Raw genomic sequence first — 20,587 nt, 5'->3', positions numbered from 1 at the left:
AAAAGAAAAAAGTGCTCAAAAAATAGGCTGTATACCCTCGATCAAAGGAGAGGTATCTGGATGTGCACAGGGTATAGTAGAGGAGCTCTTGATGTAGAAAGGCTTTAATAAGTAGCCACCCAAGGAAGGCAACAGACTAACCACAGAGTCCAATGAAAACAGAAATCTTTCAACAGACAAAACCAACCCCTTTTGTGTTTTTTCTGTAGCTGAGAGAACTTTATCTCTTGTAGATAATGAAAAATACACATCCTGTATGATAAATATACATCAGCATATAGCTAGCAATTCACTTTTTCTGGTAATTGCATTTTCTCTCTGTTAGTTCTCTTTGTTTCTCTAACAGTCATCCCATGGATGTTTTCATGAAGACATTCATGAGAATAGAGAATGCACTGTCTTGTAGAGACAGGAGAAGAAAAAAGTTTCTGAGGGCTATATTCACCATACCGTGCCCAAGGGACTTCATGTACTGTCTCACTGCGCTGACTGATTTTAGGAGGAAAAGGCAAAATCAAATGTATATCCACAAACTGGGAGATAGATAAGAGGCTGTTGTGCTTTCAGACTGCATTAAAAAAATGGAAGACTAATTGCTTTTGCTTTTCTTTACTATTTCTTAAGAGTCTTTGAGAAAACACTGATTTTCCCTTTAGTGCACTTTTCCCGAACTTTAATTTTCCAATGGCTTGGGGCCTCTGAGAGCCTCTTTTAAAACTCTGGTGACAATTTCACATTCTGGAAGGAATTTGAACATGTTATTGCATGGTCCAAAATATATCAACTGCTATAGGTTATATAACAAATATAGTTTAACATAGAAAATGGTGTCATTACACATATAAAACCAGAAACTTAAAAAAAAAAAAATTACATTTTTTAATATAAACTCATTTGTCAACTCCACTTCAATAAAGAAAAAATATTTTAATTATTTTAAATATGACCATAATAGTTTCCTCATGAAAGACCTTTCATGAAAGTATAGGAAAGAATTCAGTAGTATAGTATTCTGAATATTAAGCAATCATCATTTCTAACTACAGCTAGGCAGACAGTATTTGAAGTGTATGGGACCTGTCTTAACTTTTTCTGATCTTCACCTTTCTCTGACCTGAAAAAAAGTAAATTATTGAACCAAATGATAAAAAAGTTAGTATTAAACTAGACAGTAAAATACCTCTCAGACAAATAGTATCATACAGAATAAACAAGGTCAAATGGAAGTGAAAAGTATCTACAACTAATCAGTGAAGGATAAGATTTTCAAAAGCCCCACTGAAGATGGCGGGAAGCTCCCACTGACCATTTGCAAGCCAACTTTGAGCAGTATGGAAAACTCTAACCAATCTAATTTTTAAATTCATGTGCTCATTGTTCAAAATTATGCAACTAAATAATTTATCGTATAGCAAAAGTTTATGCTAGTTTATGTTGCATAATAAAGGGGTGGAAACACTATGTAAGATGCTCTCAACAGTCAGTTATTTGTGAACCAGTTTTATTATTACATTAGTGGACACTTGTTATTCTTGAGTCTACATTTGTTTTGTGTCACTGGCTATATTAAATTGTAATGTTTCTGTTTCCTGATTGTTTTTTTTTTATTATTATTATTATTTTTCTAAACAAATGTGTATATAAATATTAAGTTAGGGTACAATTACAAATGACCTTGTCTTGCCTTTTCTTCCAAACGAAGTCAGGGTTTTTATTTCAATACCTGTAAACAAAATTTTGGAGTATTCACTCAGTTCTGGTGGCCAGAATGGCAGTAAATGACCATCTCTAAGGCTGGCAGAAGACAAAACTGCTGAAGTAGAGACATTCCCAGCTTGGTGGAGAATTTTGAGCTGTCTCTTGAGCCACATATGCATCTGGCAAAATCTGAGAAAAGTACTGAGGTACAATCGTTGTCCCCAGGCCCATCATGGACACGACACACCAGCCAGACCTTCTGTTCTGAGCAAGCAGCAGTTGCTTGAACCAAAATACCATGCAGCCACTCTCTCACCAAGTGCCTAAGACAAGCATTTCTATTTCCTTGAGCCCAGAGGTCTTCAGCACAACGGCATGGTAATAGCTTTACGAGTGAACACGATCTCACAAGTGACGGGATATAAACCTGTTTTCAGAGAACGGCTTGCAGTGCCGTAAGTCTGTGTCACCATCCCTCCATCAAACTCATGTACACCGAAGGGGCCATAAAATTCATTCACATCTTGGAGGCCCCTCTTATCAAATAACAATAATTGAAGCTCTGCAGGTCAAATGTTGATTCTAAAATGTATCTAAGTACAGTTTAAATTATAAAACTATGAGAAAGCTGAGTATTGTCATTATCATTAAATGCCACCCCTAAAAATGCATAAGAAACATTGCCGATTGTTCTGGGAAGGAAGCTACTGCTATGGAGATATTACAATTACCAAGTACTTTATATCATTTAAAGTATATATTTAGCTTAATTGTGGTAAAACTAGATCGTATTCTGTTGATTTCATAATTACTAGAAAAACTGCAAAATAAAATACATGTTTTGGGGGACTGAGAATTTGATGTGGTTTATAATCAACAACATTGTTCGCAATGACGGATCCGAGTACAGAGAAATTATTTCACGTCGCAGCACTGGGGCTAACACTTGCTTTTCCACTCGCTTTTCATTACCATTGCAAAGTAGTTTTCATAGACAGTGCTTATTTTAGTCATGGCAGAAACTAATGAATTTTTCAGACTTGTGTCTGGGTTTTATTATACTCCTATACAATCTTTTATTATACTCCTACAAAATCTGTTTTTTATGTATTGTACTATCAAAGAGTGGGCTGAGGATGCCCTTACTTCCCTTTGAATCTTTTTTACAACTTTATAATTCAGAAATTTAAACTTCTTTTTACCCATTATGAACTGCTAACCTCTGAGTGTGGCCTTGGTTCTCCCTCTGGGTCACTGTGAAGATTATCTGCACTACAGTTGCATCCAGAGCCTCTATAGTTTGGGCCCTGCTCTACTGAACAACATAAAAACAAGCCTGTAAATAATCGCCCCTCTCAAGAGCCTGCAGTCTGGTATGTTTACAGTACAGATTTTAGGGAAGTAAAAGGACAGCTGAGCTAATTCATTTCAAGCTAACATTCATATCTCTGCTCTGTACTGGAGCATAAGCACGACCTAAGTGGATAAGACAAGGGAGAGAGGAACGGGTACTAAATAAGTGATAGGAAAAGGGGAACTCATAATTCCTCCCTCCACACTGCTGACATGAACGTGGTATTCACAGCAAGAGACCCAGCAGAGAAGACAAGACATCTTGAGTGAGAAACTGTCACTCTGAACATCATTTTGCCCTTTCTGCAAAATCCTTCTTCACAGAGACATGACCACCACCAGTATGATTCACAGCCCTGGTAGATGTTGGAGCTGCTAGAGAACCTCGCCACAAGGTGACACATGTGGCTGCCCCAGTGCTCAGGGAAGACAGAAGCACTGAATGTAGTGATTAACTTTGTGCAGTTTTCTAGTGGAATCTAAAGAGGTAAAAAAAAAAAAAAAAAAAAAAAAAAAAGGAGGGAAGGAAAAGGAGAGTTTGGCTGATACAAGGCTCGAGCAGCCACCAGATACTAAACACTACTCTCTTTCTTCTACTGCTTTCACTTGGTCAGTTCCTTTCACTCCATAGATCATTTTTCTTATTGGGAAAAAAAACAACTGACAAAGGTTTTTCTTACCTCTACCTTTCCTCTGTTCTGTGTGGGATCTGAGTGGAAGGATGGTGTTACAGATGTGTGATTGCTGTTGTCTACAAGGGTGTCTCCTGCCACTGCTTACATGGAGCTGGCTGTTCCCCTACGAAGTGGATCATGAGTGCTGAGCAGGTAGATCCTGGCACAGGAGGTGTCTGATACAAAGGTGTGGAGAGAGCAGCACTGAGGAAAACACTGCGTGTATGCTCGAAGTTTGCCATTTCTTCCTTGTACGGTGGGCATTGAGTGAACACCATCTAATGCAGAACAAGGAAAAGGAAAGACATTTTAGTGGTAGGAAGGCAGATACTGCGGTGACAAAGAGCTTTGAAAAAGTAAACATAAGTAAACATATTTGAAACAGTAAAAAAGTGAGCTTTTTTTTTCTTTCTTTCTTTTTATCCCTTATGTCATCCATTGTTACAGATAAGCGCTCCTTACCTATTCCATACTTGCCTCACAGCCTCACACATCCACTGTCCTGGCCATTTCTTCTGGCAACACTACAGTAATAACAACGAAGAGACAATAATGCTGGCATTTAAATTTGCAGTTACTCAAATTAGTTCTAACTGACAGCTGAGCCGCTACTTCCAATAGAGCAGTCAATACCTCAAAGGTCTTGTTTTGGGGAAGATAGGCAAAGGTCATGGTTTCTCTTACTCACTGTGCTTACTCTGGAAGAGAAGGACTTTTCTGGGATTGTGACTGCTCAGTACAGCTCTTGGGGCAGGGAGAAGCAAACAGGACACCAAGAGAAGAGCAGAAATAAATGTGTGGTCAGTGCTGACCCTCTGCAGGAGCAATAGGCTCAAATGAGAAATGTGCTCAAACAAACCTGTTATTTTTGGGGGGATGTTTCTATGACAATCAGTACTGTGATTATGCAGCACCAGAAAATGCACATAAGCTGGCTTTAAGCCACCAGCTCGGGTACATGCAGGGTAAAACTTCCTGGAGCTGCAACATCCACGTGGGAAGCTGAGTAAAGACGTGGGGGTATTCTTCACCGAGCTCCACGGTGGAGCAGAGATACTGTCAGCAGCGTAAGAACAAGCTAACATGAAGCTAACTTAAGTATCTGATGGCAGTCAGGAGCTATCCTCAGATACCAAGCACTATGGGACTGGAAATGACAAGGCTGCATGGCCTCTTATAAAACTGTACATCTAAACTGGTCGTGCTGTGTATGACATGATAACAAAGAGCAGATGCAGTTAAAGCACTTATATTTTAACTTGAGGGTGGATAAACCTCTCAGCTGAGAGTCACATACTGACAGCCGTAAGACACAGATCGTGTATCTCAGAATACCAAAGGGAAAGCCATGGGAGTAGTTCCCTGGTGGAAGATGGTAACTGCTCTGCGTGATCCCACGTCTTCTTCAGAGCAGAGTTAGCAAGCAGCAGTGTGCCCAGCTCGCTCCTTAATGATGGAGATGTAGCTGGGGAGAGCAGAGTGACCACACACATGGCCCCACTGCAAATGCAAAAAGGGCTCACTACTTCTTCTGTTTGAAAACTGGCAAATAGGTGGTAAACAAACACAAACCAGCTTTACAAATTTCACAGGCTTTCTAGGGAGAAAAGTAACAAATGGACCATCAGGAGAAGCAGGAGAACAATACCCTAAAAAGCCAGACTTATACTTCCACTGCTTATGGCAGGGGTCTTCTACATGTGAACACCTTCACTGCACCAATTCAGGTGAGAATAATGCATGCTTTACTATAGGATAAGGTAATGTGACAACTCAGGCAACATTGCAGACCAAAGATATTTTCAAAGTCTGTAAAATGGTTTGCATCTGCATACTTTTAGTCCATACTTCAAGCAGCTTAATAAAAAATTATAATGTGATTTTTAATATCATAACCTATAATTTACATTTCATTAACTGCTCAAGCTCAATTTTGATACTGTAAAACGAAGCACATTCTTTTAAGCTTTTACTTTCATCAATCAGTTGATTTTTCTGACACATGGCACATCTAATTCAATGGTATTGGATCTCTGTTTTTAAATAATATTCTGTTTTCCAGAATACCAGTATGGTTGTATTTAGACATCTTTTTTAAAAAAAAAAAAATGTAGTGACAGCCATTTCAATCAAAAACAAGAAAAAAATAAAAAACTTTCTTTACAAAGAATAGCACCAACTGAAATAAGTCAGAACTACGAAAGACAAAGCCAGTATTGGGATACTTTGGTTTCATTCATACTGAAGTTTGTTGTGTTGGAAGAGCTATATGGGCCCCATGTATATAAGTTAATACTGCAGTAGATCACCATTGCCATCTCCTGGCAAATAAACCATATAACTGTATTCTGGAGCTTTTTCTAAACAGCCATATATTGTACAACTGTACAGAGATTACACCATAAATAGGCAGTAAAGGATTTAGGGTATTTATTGTGAGACTATCATTGCATTTTTATTCTTTGCTCACATAAGACCTTTATAAAGAACTGCATTACAGCTGATAAATAGCGGCATTTGTTCCAATGCACTCCTTACGCTGGGAAGAAATACTGCCAGTTATGACTCTGTAAATTAAGGTGAGATGATGGGTATTGTTGTGATTGAAACAAATACCAGTGCTGTTTAAGAAAAACCCACCATAACCAAAACAAATGCACACTCAGAGAGAAGGCATTAGTTTCCCATGTATTGTGATGAGACAAATACGGGACTGTGCTACAGTAGTCAGCCAAGACAATGTCAAGCAGTGTTAAGCCACACCATGAAGTGACAGTAGGGATAGCAGCAGTGACAACAAGAAGCTGTCATTTCACTTCCTGGTATTGTTAAATATTTTATTTTCTTGTCATTTTCATTGCCCTTCCCATTGTCATTTCCCATTCTGCTCCGCCCCCCCTCCCCCCCCCATCTATGCTCCCTTTTGTCTTTCTGCAGCTACCTGAAACCTCCTGATAAATAATATATCTCCCCTCCTGCTTGGAGGGGCCAGCAGTGGGCTGATCCTGAAGCCAGCATCAGCAATCCCCAGCAGAAGTGCAGGTGTGTCACACCAAGGGCTGTAAATCCTCACCTTGCTGGGCAATCGCTCACAGTCACGTGAGGAAGGAGAATGAGATGTGTCTACAACTCATTACCCCTCGGACCAGAGTGCAGCTTTCAATGCGATGCTAAGCCTTGATAAATCATCCTTTCAATCAAATCAGTAAACAGAGAGAAATGCTATCTAACCGGCAATAAATTTCAGGCAAGTTCAGCAGGGAATGACAGATTAGTCGAATGTTTGTGCCTTGCTTTGTTTGTATACTGCGGTCTTGCTCTCTGCAACAAAGGAAGTGAGCTCCCATATTTGCAGCTGCGTACGCACTGTCAGTACTGCCGATTAATATGACACGGAACAACCCCTTTAACAAGTTTTTGCTTTTTCCCCTAGAAGCAGAAGAAATGTTTGTAACGTTCTGGCAGAAGCTAGAGCTGACGGGTTTCTGACAACACTGAACTTTGTGAAGCCAGAGTAGCATCACGAAGAGCATCTACCTCAGCGTGGCCTTTGCAGTGGTGACAATTCGGTGTGTTTCCTTCAGCCACACACCCAAGACTGCAGTAGATGGGGTCAATTGCAAACACTGAACACGAGGATGATAAATGTGGGCAAGTGCAACAGTATTTTAAAGCTGCCGCAGTTTCAGAAAGAGTGAAGATTTACTGAAGCTCAGAAACAGCTGTGAAAAGTTGCAGGGTGTAGATGCTGGCTGAAAAAGAGAGCTTGGAATAGGAGTGTGAACAGAGCCTTGAGAGACTACGAGAATGGGTTTTTTTCCTCATCAATTTCATACCCTCACAAGGGGACACAGACTTAGTCTTGGAATTACAAAGGCATTTAGAAACCAAAGTCTCTGGCAGGTTACACTTAATGATCATAACAGCTATTAAGGCCAAGAGGGACTGGAAAACACAGGCTGAATTATTAGATCACCCCAGGGGATCTGGAATCAACACACAGTGCTAATGGTATCCCCAGTCATTGTTATTAGATTTTGCCTAGAAACTTTTCCCTGAAGCACCACTGCAATTATATATTTATTAAATTATTTTTATTTGCTTTGGCTGTTCTCCACTCTTCATAAACATGCATGCTTCCTATTGAAAAGAATAAAGTCGTCTTGGGGAGGAAATGGGCATAACATCACAGGTCTAAGGATAGAACTAGTGGCTTCCTTTGGAAATGGTAAGGAAAAATATAATATTAGAGGAAAGGAGAAGACAGACACAAACTAGAAACTGAGATATATTATCATTTATACATCTGCAGCTGAAAATAAATCAAGAACCTGCTCATTCTAAGGGGCTGAGAAGAATATGTGTGTCTCAACGAAACCTGAGCTTAAAACACGCTAGGAAAGAAATGGGAAATGCAATTCCCACCATTTCACCTGTGATAAAGTACCATGTTTCCACAAAATGTGACAGAATGTGCGCCTGTTGCCTCCCATGCCCGTGCAGGATTGAAAGATGAAAGCTCCAGTGCGGTGTAGGTCTGGTCCCACATGACTATTTTGGTAGCCAAGGTTGCTCTAAAACATTTGACAGATCTGGAACATCCCAATGCCTTTGACCAGTAGCAGGTGCAATACTACACATATCAGTGTGGCAGCTGACTGGAATGAATTACTAAACCATTTCAGGCAGTGAAATGCAGGATGAATTAAGGAAACAATAGCCACAGAAAGTGTTTTTTACTGTTACATGTGGTCTTCCATGGCACAGAGCTAAATTCCACTTGATTTGCCATGTCCATGGAGCCATTCACTCCTCCATGTGCATCTTTCTAAGAAAAATCATTTTACAATATCAAACCAGGCAGCAATACAGTGCTATCATGGGCTGGCAAACTTGAGACTCAAAAAATGGAAGTTCAGTGGCACCAAGCATCAAATCCATGCAGGACAACAATAATGAACGCTGCAGTTAATTGCTGCTAGTGCCGCTTCATGCACTTCCTGATCCCCGCTTACCTGACAGCACCTGCACTGCTGAATAATGCTTGTCTGTTTTCTGCACATGCTGGGACCAGTACAAGGGAATTGACTTAAGGCAGATTGAAGCTGCTATCATTTTTACTTCTTCCAGTAATAAATTTCCTGTCAAGGAGGAAATAAACTTTGACTATTCTCTTATATTTACATTGCCTACTTCCTTCCAGGGAACAGTTTGACTTGGCGTGCTAGAGCCATTAACAGCAGCTTGACCATCACTAGTCCCTACAAATCATCCAACGATAAAACTTAAAGCATGGCGATTCTGAGAGGCACTAAGTTTGCAGTGTCACGAGAAGAAATGCAGATATCCTAAGCTCTTTAGGGAATATACATATATACATGCACATATATATGAGAAAGCGAGTGCACACCTTCCGTCTACGCTAATAACCACATTCTATTTCCAAGGCTATCCATGCATCAAGAAAGGAGAGAAACCTCTCTGATCTTTTCTTAATGGTTTTAAGCTCTAAAAATCAGAAGGTGGAAAATAACTGTAAGCAAGTTCTTCGTACAATATAAGTGAGGGTTGCAAGACTGACCTCCCCCTTTCCCTTGAGACTGCATTTTCAGTAACTGTGCTTAAAATATATTCCTGAAAGAAAAGGAGGAGGCAGAAAGGGAGGGAACAGGGATATAATAATATTTCAAAGACTTCCTGAAACGCAGATCATTGCTGGCTGTCCATCTCATCTTCCTGTTCCACATTTTTGAAGATTGGGGGTTTACTATTATGCACTGCATATTTTCCTTTGCATGCATAGGTGGGAAGACAAAGATTCAAACCTTTGCATTCCAAAAGAAGGACATTTTAATACAGTCTTTGGGACAGATAAGTCAGAGGTTTATGAAATGCAGAAAAATATGTCTTCACAGAACTGACTGTACTATCTAACAAGACCTATACAGCAGGATTATACTCTATGGCTTACAAGAGTATTGATCTGTGTGTACTCCTCAGTGGTGTTACATTCATTTTAACATTGATCTCTGTTTCATTATGCCACTGCATCATGCACTCTCAGTGTCATCTAAGTGCCACTCTAAAATCTGAGTGTCTTCTGTGCTGTTGAGATGTACAAATGCATTGTGCAGCTTGCAACTCAAAACATCAGTTCCAAAAGCCTGTTTATTCACACATGCATCACCCTTTTAAAATAATACCAAGGACCTACCTTGGTAGACCCCTCCAAAGAAAGGTAAATATATAGTGAAGAAGACATTGGTAAGTGCTTTTTCTTTGAGGATTTTTTTTTACTCTATGCATTGTTTGTGTTACCTTTCAAAGAAGCTTGAAAATACCATTTCTTTCCCTAACGGCTTCTTTCTATTCCATTTGGAAAACATTGATTTTGCTCCCCCCTGTGATTCTTATGCAGCACAAGTAAACATGGCTCTGTTTAATATATGTCCAAGTCTGTGCAGTGCCATCAAATTCACTATAGCTCTGGGAGAGAAACCAGCCCCTTTGTTGGTTTCTAGTATTGCTACAACACAATGCAAAATATCACAGTTCCTGCATGTCCAGAGAGGTTACTGGTTTTGTGGATTTGCTCATGCATGCTTTATTCTTCAAAGCACATGGCTGGGCACCAGGGCCTCATAAATTCTGTTGTCAGCTTTAATAACATGCTGTTGTTCAGTTGCAGTACAGTTATAGAAATGCAAGAATACATGGACCAAAAGCTAATTGCACAAACCATTGTGCAAATATACAAGAAAAAAGGTAGCCATTATACCTAATGTGTTAACAAAATGATACACACAATGCTGGGCTTATCACCTAAACCTCTGCTCCATATTTTGCTTACTGTTCTATTGCTGTAAGTTAGACATGAGCCTGTTGTCATCAGACTTATAAATATGAGGACAAAAGCCCTTAAAAACCTACAGCAGCTCCCTGCAGGGATTGTCTCCTTCCCTGCTGAGCATGTCTTCAAGATCATGTGCAGACTTGCTAGTTCCCACTGCATTCTGTAATTCTGGGCAAAAGATAACTGATCTTGCACCTAATTATGCCTTCCTGTGGAGCTAGTGCAGGGCATCTCAACATTCGTGCCTCAGCCATTCCACAATAATCACCCTCGACTTCACTGTGTGATGTACTTGTGTGTCCTATCCTTCACGTCTTTGAAACAGGGATAATATTTACCCAGTCTAGTGGAGGAAAATGGTTAGTTTTACTCTCCCCTACGTATTGTAAGAGATGTGAACAAACTGGAAAAAACACCTATTATTTTACTTTTCCCAATTCCCAAGATTATTCTCTATAAATTCCCTCATTCTGCCTTCATACAGCTCCTCCTTTTTCTTGTCAGTATTTCCACAGTCAACCTATGCTCTTATAGCCATTTTTCTACTTTGAAAACAGTAATGCCATATTTTATTGCTGCCAATCCGAGCCTCAGCACTTCAGATACTGCACCACGGACCCTGATCCAATGTTTAAAGATGGGAATCTTTCCAAGGACATCCTTAGGCACTGGCACTAGATCAGACACTATATGTAAGGACAGATTTCTCATATCCTTAGGTTAACTTCTGAAAGAAAAAGGCTCTATCCAGCAGGAGAGTTACTTACCAAGCTAATATTTTATGCATTGAGCTCCAGAGTGTCACAAGATGATTTTAAGTATCTCAGCAGTCAGAGTCATTCCACATAACGAGTTACCTCTGTTAAATTGTTACCTCACTTACAGCTGAAGCGACTAATCAGGAAAAGAACAAAAAAATACTGTTAATGCACTGCTCTACCACAATGCACTACTGTTGACATCTCAGATTCCTTTTCTTACAAAGATTAGATCTCAAAAAACACAAGAGTACTTTTACTTGCTTTCACTGCCCTTTTTTAATTGCATACAATAGGAGCTGACAGACTAACACTCTGGGAGACATTGTTTTCACTGAAACTGCATATAAAAGATTCAGTAGCTGTGTAAATGTAAATATGTAATTTATAGAAGGGGCTCCATCTCTTTTAAGGTATGGACATGCAACAGTGTTCATAAGTTACAGCATCAACAAAAAAATATCATTTCAGCTTCAGCAGTTACTACTGTGGGCATTAGCTGACCACAGGATACATGGTCCTGAGCAAAAACAACATTCCGGCCAGTTCAAAACCACTGCTTGTTAATACATGTTCAAAGGATACATTCGGTATTTCCTTATTAATTTTGAAAATGTGTGTAAGGCCATCCCACAAAGGGATTGGGGCTTGCAGTAGTTTGCATGTTCTACATTCAGCTACTGAAGCTGTTAATGCCAGCCCTATGCCAATCACCTTGGTTGTCTCTCCTGGATAGCAGAGCATCCTTTTCTCTATGTTGTGTCATAATGATGGTGGAATTGAGGAGGAGGAGGAGGAGAAAGGGGATGTTCATTTCACAAATGATTCAGCTACAGTCATACTTCTCTTCCTACTTATTTCACTGAGTATCTGACAATCAAGAAAGGTGCAATTATCTAAAGTAAAGAAACTGTTATATTAACAGAAATAGTCTTTTACCACAGAGATTAAACATGGAATTTCAAGGGCTCATTCATCAACACGTTGCTTACATGTTACAGGTAATCTCTGAAAATCAGTACAGTTATACTAATGGGAAAAGACAGTGATTAATGGGATCCTGCCTCTGAAGGACATATTTCAGGTGAAAAGAAACAAAAGTAGAATAGACAAGTGGCAAAAGCCAACGAGAAAATCTCTTAATTGTAGTCATTGTGAACTAATTCACAGATGGGTTATAGGAATGCACAAGCTGCAGAAAAATTTTCTGGGATTTTATGCTCTTTTAGTTTGTGACTACAGCGAAGAAATGGCCAGTCTACAGGGTTGCCATAGCAATGTAAACAGTTATTTAAAATGCATTCCTAATGCTGGGGAAAATTGCACAGCCAAGGCTCCAAGCAACAGCATATTGTGCAAATAGGTCCTTCCATTCCCTCCACACTGAAACTTTTAGGAAGTTTTGCTGAAGAAATGTAACTGCCTCTCCTTCCTCAGCCTACAGCTTGTCTTTGTCTGTGTCTCAACTTTCAACGCCCCTTTCAATTTGCAATCTGCCTTCATTTCACTTTTACTACCACTTGTCATCCAACTCAATCCATGGATGTCTTATTTCCCCAACTCCACTGTTCTCTTCCAGTTTCAGAACTCAGCAGAGCTGCCTGAAGAACTGGGGATTCTTCCACATCCATTGGACACTGGAGAAACTTACACAGGTTCTGCATTTACGGCCTTCATAAAAAACTTCAGTATGTAAGTGCAGCTATGAAGTTAAGGTGCATATGTCCACAAAGACTTCTCATAAAACTACTCATGAAGCATGTCAGTGAAACTAACAATAAAGCTTTACCAAGAGGGTTGCTAGGCCTCATTACGGTGAACTTCTCTGTTACATTCACAGCCCCCAGAACTGTGACATCAGAATGACTTTGAAAATGTAATTTATTAGCAGTTATCATAATAATAACTTTTGGTCAAGAATGACTAATTGTACAGAATTGCCTTGATGGACACGGTGCTCTGCTGCACATTCAGAATCAATGGCTAGCGCGATTAAACCTCAGCCCTGTGTTTGGAGATGTGTCACTCGATTGTAACAGACAACCAAGTAACATTAATTTACTAATTACCTAATCTTCCACTCCAGCATTCAGTCAAATAAACTCCTGACAGAAAGAAGGTACATGCAGATGAAAGGAGAGAAATAGGAAGTGGAGAGGGAGAGACAGAATAAACAGTGAAGCTTTCAGCATTTCCAAAGTGCCCTCCCACAATGGCACCACCACTAACGCCTGCTCTTCCCTCTGCCCCATTCCAAGCTGTTGCATTCCAGCTAGATGCCATTTTTGAACATCCAAAAAATTCAGTTAGATGGAAGTATTTCAAGTTGCAGGAGATTATACTATGTCCATTCTGTATGAAAAGTTTCTTCAACAGATGGAGAGAGAGAGTCAGATGATCCCAAAAGGAAAACAGTGCTGCAGAGGAATGCAGAACAATCCCAGAGCTGCTGGCACCAGCAGCAGAGGGAAAGCTCTTCCCATGAAATCAGGAATCTCTGGTCTTCCCTTACATGGGTATAAACTAGGAGAAACTTAAGTCAAATGATTGGAGTTTCCTAGGTATAAGATTGATTACATAAAGGGAACATTTATTCCCATGATAACTGTTCCCCGTCCTTTGGTTTATCGCCCCTCCTCTCCCTCTTGGAATGGTGCAGCATAGCTCAAAATTTGGATGTGTGCTGAGGCAGCCCATCTGGGAGCCTGTGCACTGCACACCCACACACAGCGTGTTCAGAGCAGCAGGTACTGAGAACATCTCTTACTTCCAGTGCTGCAGGAAGCAGAGCTGGTTTGGAGAAGGAATTAAAATGAAAGCAAAGAACATCATTACAGCTGTACCCACTGCTCCTGCTATTTTTAATGTGGTGTTGGCATTTTCATTATAAGCTCTTATTTCCAGGTTTTATAACTCAATCATAAAAAATTGCTGAGGGCTAAATATTGGCAAGCAGCTCTGCTTGCCAAAAAAATGAAGTATTTCCACATTGTAGAGAGGGGGATGGAATCTCTAACTCTGCTTATTTCAGTGGGAAAGTGATTCTGACATGAACGAGGCCATACCAACAAGCAGCCTTTGCCAGAAACTTCGCGTGATATGCCAGAAGGCCCATAGCCACATGCTAAAGCCACGGGCACAGCCCACAGGTCCTCAGTCCAGAAACAATCAAACCACAACATTTTTCCTCAACCTTCAGGTATGATTTGCTTTTTGCCTTAGATCTATTTTGAACAATAAATAAATAAATAAATAAATAATGTTATACTCTAGAGGCGCTACTCACCACAGACCTCCAGCTGTTTAATTGCCCACATAAGAACCGGAGCCCAAGGTGGCAACCAGGAGAAGTGGCACTGGCTCTGCCTCGAAGTTCTCCTGGGCCAGCGCTCTGCAGTGCAGGCGACCTGGATGGACCACAGTGCAGATCTGGGACCTGAGATGCTGCCTGTGAACAGAAAGATGAAAAATGAGAAGCATTACTAAAGTGATACATGCTCTCAAGTGAATAGCTGCAGCTTCATTACAAAGTTAGAGACAAACGGAATGGCCTCCACTTTTTTTTCACAGGATAGTAGCTGTAAAAATCAGTTGGCAAATGTAACCATACATATACAAATATTTTTTAAGAATCCAGCACTGTGACCTTACTGTGACCTTATCACTCTACTGTGATTAAAAAATGAAAAATGGGAAAATAATACCTAGTAGAAATAACAGGAAGACAGAACTAGAGAATACCATCACCTCACAGCCATTCCTGCCCTTGTCTTACAGCTCAGTGATCTCATCTGCATGAATGGCTCTCATCAAGTTAACGGCTTTATGACAGAACTATGCTATTTTAGACGCAATATTTTATATGATGCTTTTTAATGTAAAATTAGAATTTCTTGAAAATCAACAAAACCTGAGCATTTACTAAGAAGAATATCATTTAGTAAAAAAAATAAAATAAATTGCAAGCTATATTTCATTCTAGGGTCTGCCTCTTTAAAGATCTAAGTGGTGTATACATGTCTTTGTTGTGTGATGCAGCGGTTACCATGGAAATTTATATTTTTTTAAAGTTTAGTGAAGACGATGCAGTCAAAAACATAAATAGCCTGAGTCCCTGGCACAGTAAATTGTACAATGGCATTCTAGAATAAATTTACGTGGCTTTTTTTTTTTTCTGTAAGCAGATATTCGACACTAATAATTCTTTGTGAACAAAAATTCTTTAATTTTCTTAAGATAGCAATTATAACTTTTAACTGTACATGCTCCTGGATGATATTAAATTATATAGCCCTTCATGTGCTCATCATCTCTGGTTCCTGAAAGACAGTGCAAGATCCAAGCTGCACCATATGAGAGAGTTTCCTGAAGTATTGCTTGTGTTAAAAGTGTTTGTTTGTTCGTTGTTTGTTTAAAGTTTTGCAGGAATATCACCAAAGAGATTTACACCATGAGGTTTTTTAATGGCTTATATAACAGAATCAGAAATTAAGTTTGGAGTAAGTGTGAGTTGTAGGCCTTTTGAGAACTCATACATATATGCTAGCCTGGAAGCCAGAAAATTCACTTGTGTCTTGATTAGAAAAAGAAAATCATATTTTTAAAGTTGAAAGTTTTTTGTTTTGTTTTGTTTTGTTTTTTGCCATAAGTGCTTGATAACATAGAAGTGCCTGTAGTGGGCCTGACCAAAGCTCCAGATAATGCAATATCTTGTCTCCAACAATGGGCAAAACAAGACAGCCAAGAAAGAGACAAGAACAGGGCAGACATTGATGAAATACTTCACATACATGCTCCCCCAGCCTAAAGCCCTTTGCATTTCACAGACATCCTGGGACAGACAGTTTCTAGTCTGTTTGGCAGCCTCACTGGATTTATTTCCATAAGCTTGTCCTTCAAGCCCAGTAAACTTTCAGTTTCCTCAACATCCCAGGGCAAGAAGTCAGTGCTGAGCTACAAGGCTGAGTTGCGTCAACAGTAGTCATCACAATATCATAACAAATATAATGTTGCTTTGATGCAAGGTTAAATGACTAATTTTGCTAATGATACAGTGCATGGAAGTAACGTATGATATATGGTCAAAAATGGATTTAAAATGCTTGAGCAAGACGAACAGAGTAGGTTAGTAAGAGGGCATATTTAGCTGAGTCGGTTTTGGAGTTACTTCTTGAGGGTAACAGCCATTGTATCTTGCAAGCAAGTTCTTGAAGAAGCCAGCAACACAGCTATCAACAAAGCTAACAAGCTGAAGCTGCTCTTTCTCTAGCACTCCTGCTCTGTCATGGACAGAGATCGCTACTTGGAATTTTGCAGTGAAAGAACATCATCTCATGCCTTGGTTTCCCTTCTACTGGGCAAACATGGGTTCTCTCCACAGCAATTTTAAACTCATTAGGATGAATCTGGCAAAGCAACAAGTTTTTAATTGGCCAATAAAAGTAATAAAAGTCTCATTCCTAGAGAAATTTCTAATAGTGATACCATTCTGGCATCCCAACCTATCTTTTCATCTGGTACACCTCGGTGTAGCTCTGTTGGTAAAAAGAGACTATCCTTGGAAGTACCACTTGAAGACCTGACTACTTCCAAACTCACAATAGGAGTATGTTTAATAATTAATTTGAAAGTCACAGATCTTTCAAGATTAAATAGTTGAATTTCTATGCAAGCTATGTGAAATACTGGAATATAATTTTTTTTTCCTGTCTTCTCAAAGTCTATCACCCTGACTGGTATGCAAGAGAATTTTTTAAAGAAATGGACCTGCAAAGAAAAACTCACTGTCCTGTATTTTATGATCAGAATAACGCATTCCTTCCAACTGTCCTTATTAATTTATAAACAGCTATGATCCTAGGCTGTTCTGGTCATTCAGATTTATGAGTAGAATAAAATTACTCTCAATTGAGAGAAAAAAATATCTCTGCTCCAAAGATTCATAACAAGTGATAAGTATTCACTGGACTATAATTATGTCTTTCTATTTTTCCTATGCTGTTCCAGTGTTTTACTATTTTTTTTAATATCAGCATTTTAATTAAGCTTTAATCTTCACAACACCAAACTAAATTAAAAGTATCTTTATAGTGTTGCTTTGGTAACTAGCAGAAGGGGGAAAATTACCTTATCTGTTTGTTCACCATGTTGCAACTGTAAACATCTCAGCTGTGGTCTTTAATCTGCACATTTTCACTTAAAAAAATAAAAAGATGCGCCACACTGAAACCAGTTATCACTGCTGGAACCACAAAGTGCCCACAGTCCTCTAGTGGGATCTCACTGTGCTAGTCACCGACACACATACAGTTGGGAACTCTGCTCCAAGAGATTTAAATACCAGCTAATTAGGCAAGGCACAAAAGAGGCAGACATAGGTGGAGCAGCAGTATCCTTCACAGAAAGTCCCCACCTTTTCACCCTCTAGTTCCTTCAGCAAGGAGTCTGCAAGATAGCAAAAGTTATACGTAAACTTCATATGAGGCTCCCAGTTTCTTGCACATAACAGGTGCACCTTTAAAATGTACTTGCCATCTGCCTGTCATGTCATCGTCCCATTTAACATCTAGGTAAAATACTAAACAAGTGGAACTGTCCAGGATTACCAGCTAAAAAAATCCTGATATCCTCCTGATACTGAAAAGACTGTATGACTCAAACAACAAGTTGTGGAACAGGTAAGAGAAAGAGGAAGAAAGTTATTAGACCTTTCTTTTAGGATGAGATATCATTCATCAAAACAACGGTAAGTTCTCATCACCTTCAGACAGAAAAAATAAATACTTCATAAGATCAATTAAAAAAAAATAATAACCCCATAGATACTGGCTACAGCAATCAGACCATATAGTTTAACCTGAGTTTCTGCTACCTCTTTGGGAACAGCCCTCTAAACTGAGAGCAGTGAAGAGCCATGCCATTAGAGTGAAAGGCTGAAGCAATGTGCATATCAACATCGTCCAAAGACACAGCAGGAAATCTCACATCTGCACAGATAAACTTTTCCAGCCGTAGGACATAAAACAGCACACACCCCTTCTCCCTACCTCTGCTGCTTATGGTAATCCTTCCTAGGCAAAATCCTTTCCTCCAGTACTCATTTGCACTGAATCGCACCTCTTGAGCCCAGCAGTGTTGCAGGGAGCACAGACTGCACGCAAAGCGATACGGAAAAGCCTCGCACCTGCACGGCTGGCTCCCAGCCGCCTCTGCTGCCTGCCTGGGGCTCCGAGGCCCCGCTGCCTGGCTTCTCGGGGAGGCAGCTGCTCTGCCGAGGGCAAGGCTGTCAAGGTGTCTGTGAGCACAGTGAAACTTAGAGGCTCACTCATTGCACACTCACCAGAGGTTCTGCAAATTCCCCCAGACAGAACCATTTCCAGCCCCTCACTGTTGAGTTTCACTCTCCGTGTGTACTTTTTCAGTGTTCCCAGTTAAGCAGTTACAGCCTCAAATCCATCAGCACAATTATCAGCTAGGTCATCTGCTCAAAGTTCTTTTTCTTTTTATAAAAAGTTTGCTTAGCAAAAGGGGTTTAAAATGTGCAGAAGTCCACAAAAAAAAAAAAAAAAAAAAAGCCATCCTACAGCTCTGATTGAAACTTACTTTGAATCTTCATCTTATTTTCAATTTACAACTTAATAAACATGAAACATCAAAGCTCATAAACCTAAGGCATATAAAAAAGTGCTGTCAAGCTGCGACAAAGTCAGTGTTCACCGAAGATACATCTTCTCCCACCGAGAGATCTTAAATTTGAGGCTGAACTAAGAATGACAGAACAGGCAGCACTGAAAGTCAAGTTCACAATTGGTGAAATTTCTCTGTTTTCCAATTTTGATGGACAACAAAATGGTTGAAAGCTACAATTCATTTAGGGATGTGAGAAAAATGACAGAAAACAGAAGATACAGATTAAAAACATAAGAACTGTCAACTACTGAACACAAAAGGAGGGGAAAATAGAAGACATTTTATTTTGCAACACCTTTTTTATTATGTACTGGAAAAAAAAACCTTTTGCTCAAGTCACACGTACTAAATACCTATCTTAATCTTTCTTAAATAAGCCATGGAAAAAACAGATTCTTAAACTAAGATTAAATGTAGGCCTCGTGACATAGTAATTAAATATGAACAAATGATGAAAACGAAGTCCTGTCGTTCAGTATTCAAGAAGAAAACCTTTCCCCAAAGTATTTTACTCAACAAATCCGAGTTAGAATCATGTAAACAGATGAGCTGTATTGATCTCACTAAGAACAGCCTGAACCTTTTTATTATGTAATGGCTTTTTTCCCCCTAGGAACATATGACTGTAAGGAATATTCAAGTAGCACTTAAGCAAAATAAAATTACTCTGTTCAATACACAAATTATTTCAAAAACCTACCTGTGTCTGTAATCAAGCCATAGGCTGTTTGCTGATTGCTAATTGTTACCATCATTTATTTTTTTTTCACCTAGGAAGAAGAAGCACCCCTGCAAGTAACTTGTAAGCACCGCAGCAATGATCTGAATGCATCAGGGTACAGCAGCTGTCAGAAATCACTCAGATCAATGGTGAGAGTGCAGTCAGGCTCTTTGTTTGTACTTAGCAAATATAATTATCTTAAACCTCAGCGTGCTTCCATGTTTCCTTGTTATTGCTGCTAATGTGTAAACAGCAAATGAAACCCTCGCTGGGCGGGGACCCAGGCTACAGACTGAGGGCAATATGTTAACGTACGAGTAAAGCGCTTTCCACCAGGAGCATCCCATAGGACTCGGTATGATGCATGAATTGTAAGAGCAACTGTGGCCGCAGCTGGATTCCACCTGTTTGCCTGCTCTGACAGATGTTCAGGGCCCTTGAACCCCCGCGCTAACTACCAGCTGCACCTTAGTGAGGGAATGGACCTCATTACCACACAAGTGCTTTTCTGAGAATACTGCCAAGCTGCAGGAACTGCCTGACCTGTCAGCCTGCTTGTCGGACTAATCTACCCCAGAGAACCACCTTGACATCTAGACCACTTCCCCTGAAGGTCTCACGTCAGCACAAATGCACATCTATTTGTCTCAAGCAGAGATTTCCTTTGCGGAGCCTGCCGCTCCCTGACTGAAGAGCAGAGAAACACATTTGCTCGTGCCAGCTATAGTTTGATGCGCATTTACCCACTAACAGTGCTAGATTACGCAGTGCGTGCTCATCAGGGCTTATTCCTTCCTCCATGGAGCAGTCTCATTATCACAACCATGCAATGAATTGGATC

General features: G+C 39.8%; 2 long non-coding RNA genes across 4 annotated transcripts; one reads left to right on the top strand and one right to left on the bottom strand.

Annotated features, from left to right (window-relative positions):
• Positions 1-417: 417 nt before the first annotated feature.
• On the bottom strand, positions 418-12,031 carry LOC121074918. Of its 3 annotated transcripts, none has more exons than XR_005822619.1 (5): positions 11,346-12,031; positions 4,188-4,249; positions 3,732-4,003; positions 2,919-3,013; positions 418-1,114 (listed from the first exon to the last, which is right to left on the bottom strand). It is a non-coding gene; the product is annotated as an uncharacterized LOC121074918 (long non-coding RNA). The 3 variants fall into 3 exon arrangements; XR_005822620.1 differs by lacking the exon at positions 2,919-3,013 and having other exon boundaries at positions 11,346-11,463; positions 11,922-12,031; XR_005822618.1 differs by lacking the exon at positions 2,919-3,013.
• A 90-nt stretch (positions 12,032-12,121) lies between these two features.
• On the top strand, positions 12,122-19,948 carry LOC121074916. Its single transcript, XR_005822616.1, has 3 exons — positions 12,122-12,337; positions 12,916-13,028; positions 19,800-19,948. It is a non-coding gene; the product is annotated as an uncharacterized LOC121074916 (long non-coding RNA).
• Positions 19,949-20,587: the final 639 nt, after the last annotated feature.

The sequence above is a fragment of the Cygnus olor genome, chromosome 9, assembly GCF_009769625.2.
Source record: "Cygnus olor isolate bCygOlo1 chromosome 9, bCygOlo1.pri.v2, whole genome shotgun sequence".
In the NCBI taxonomy this organism is placed as follows: domain Eukaryota; kingdom Metazoa; phylum Chordata; class Aves; order Anseriformes; family Anatidae; genus Cygnus; species Cygnus olor.
Note: the sequence above shows the minus strand (reverse complement) of the source record. Positions and strands in the feature narration are given on the sequence as shown.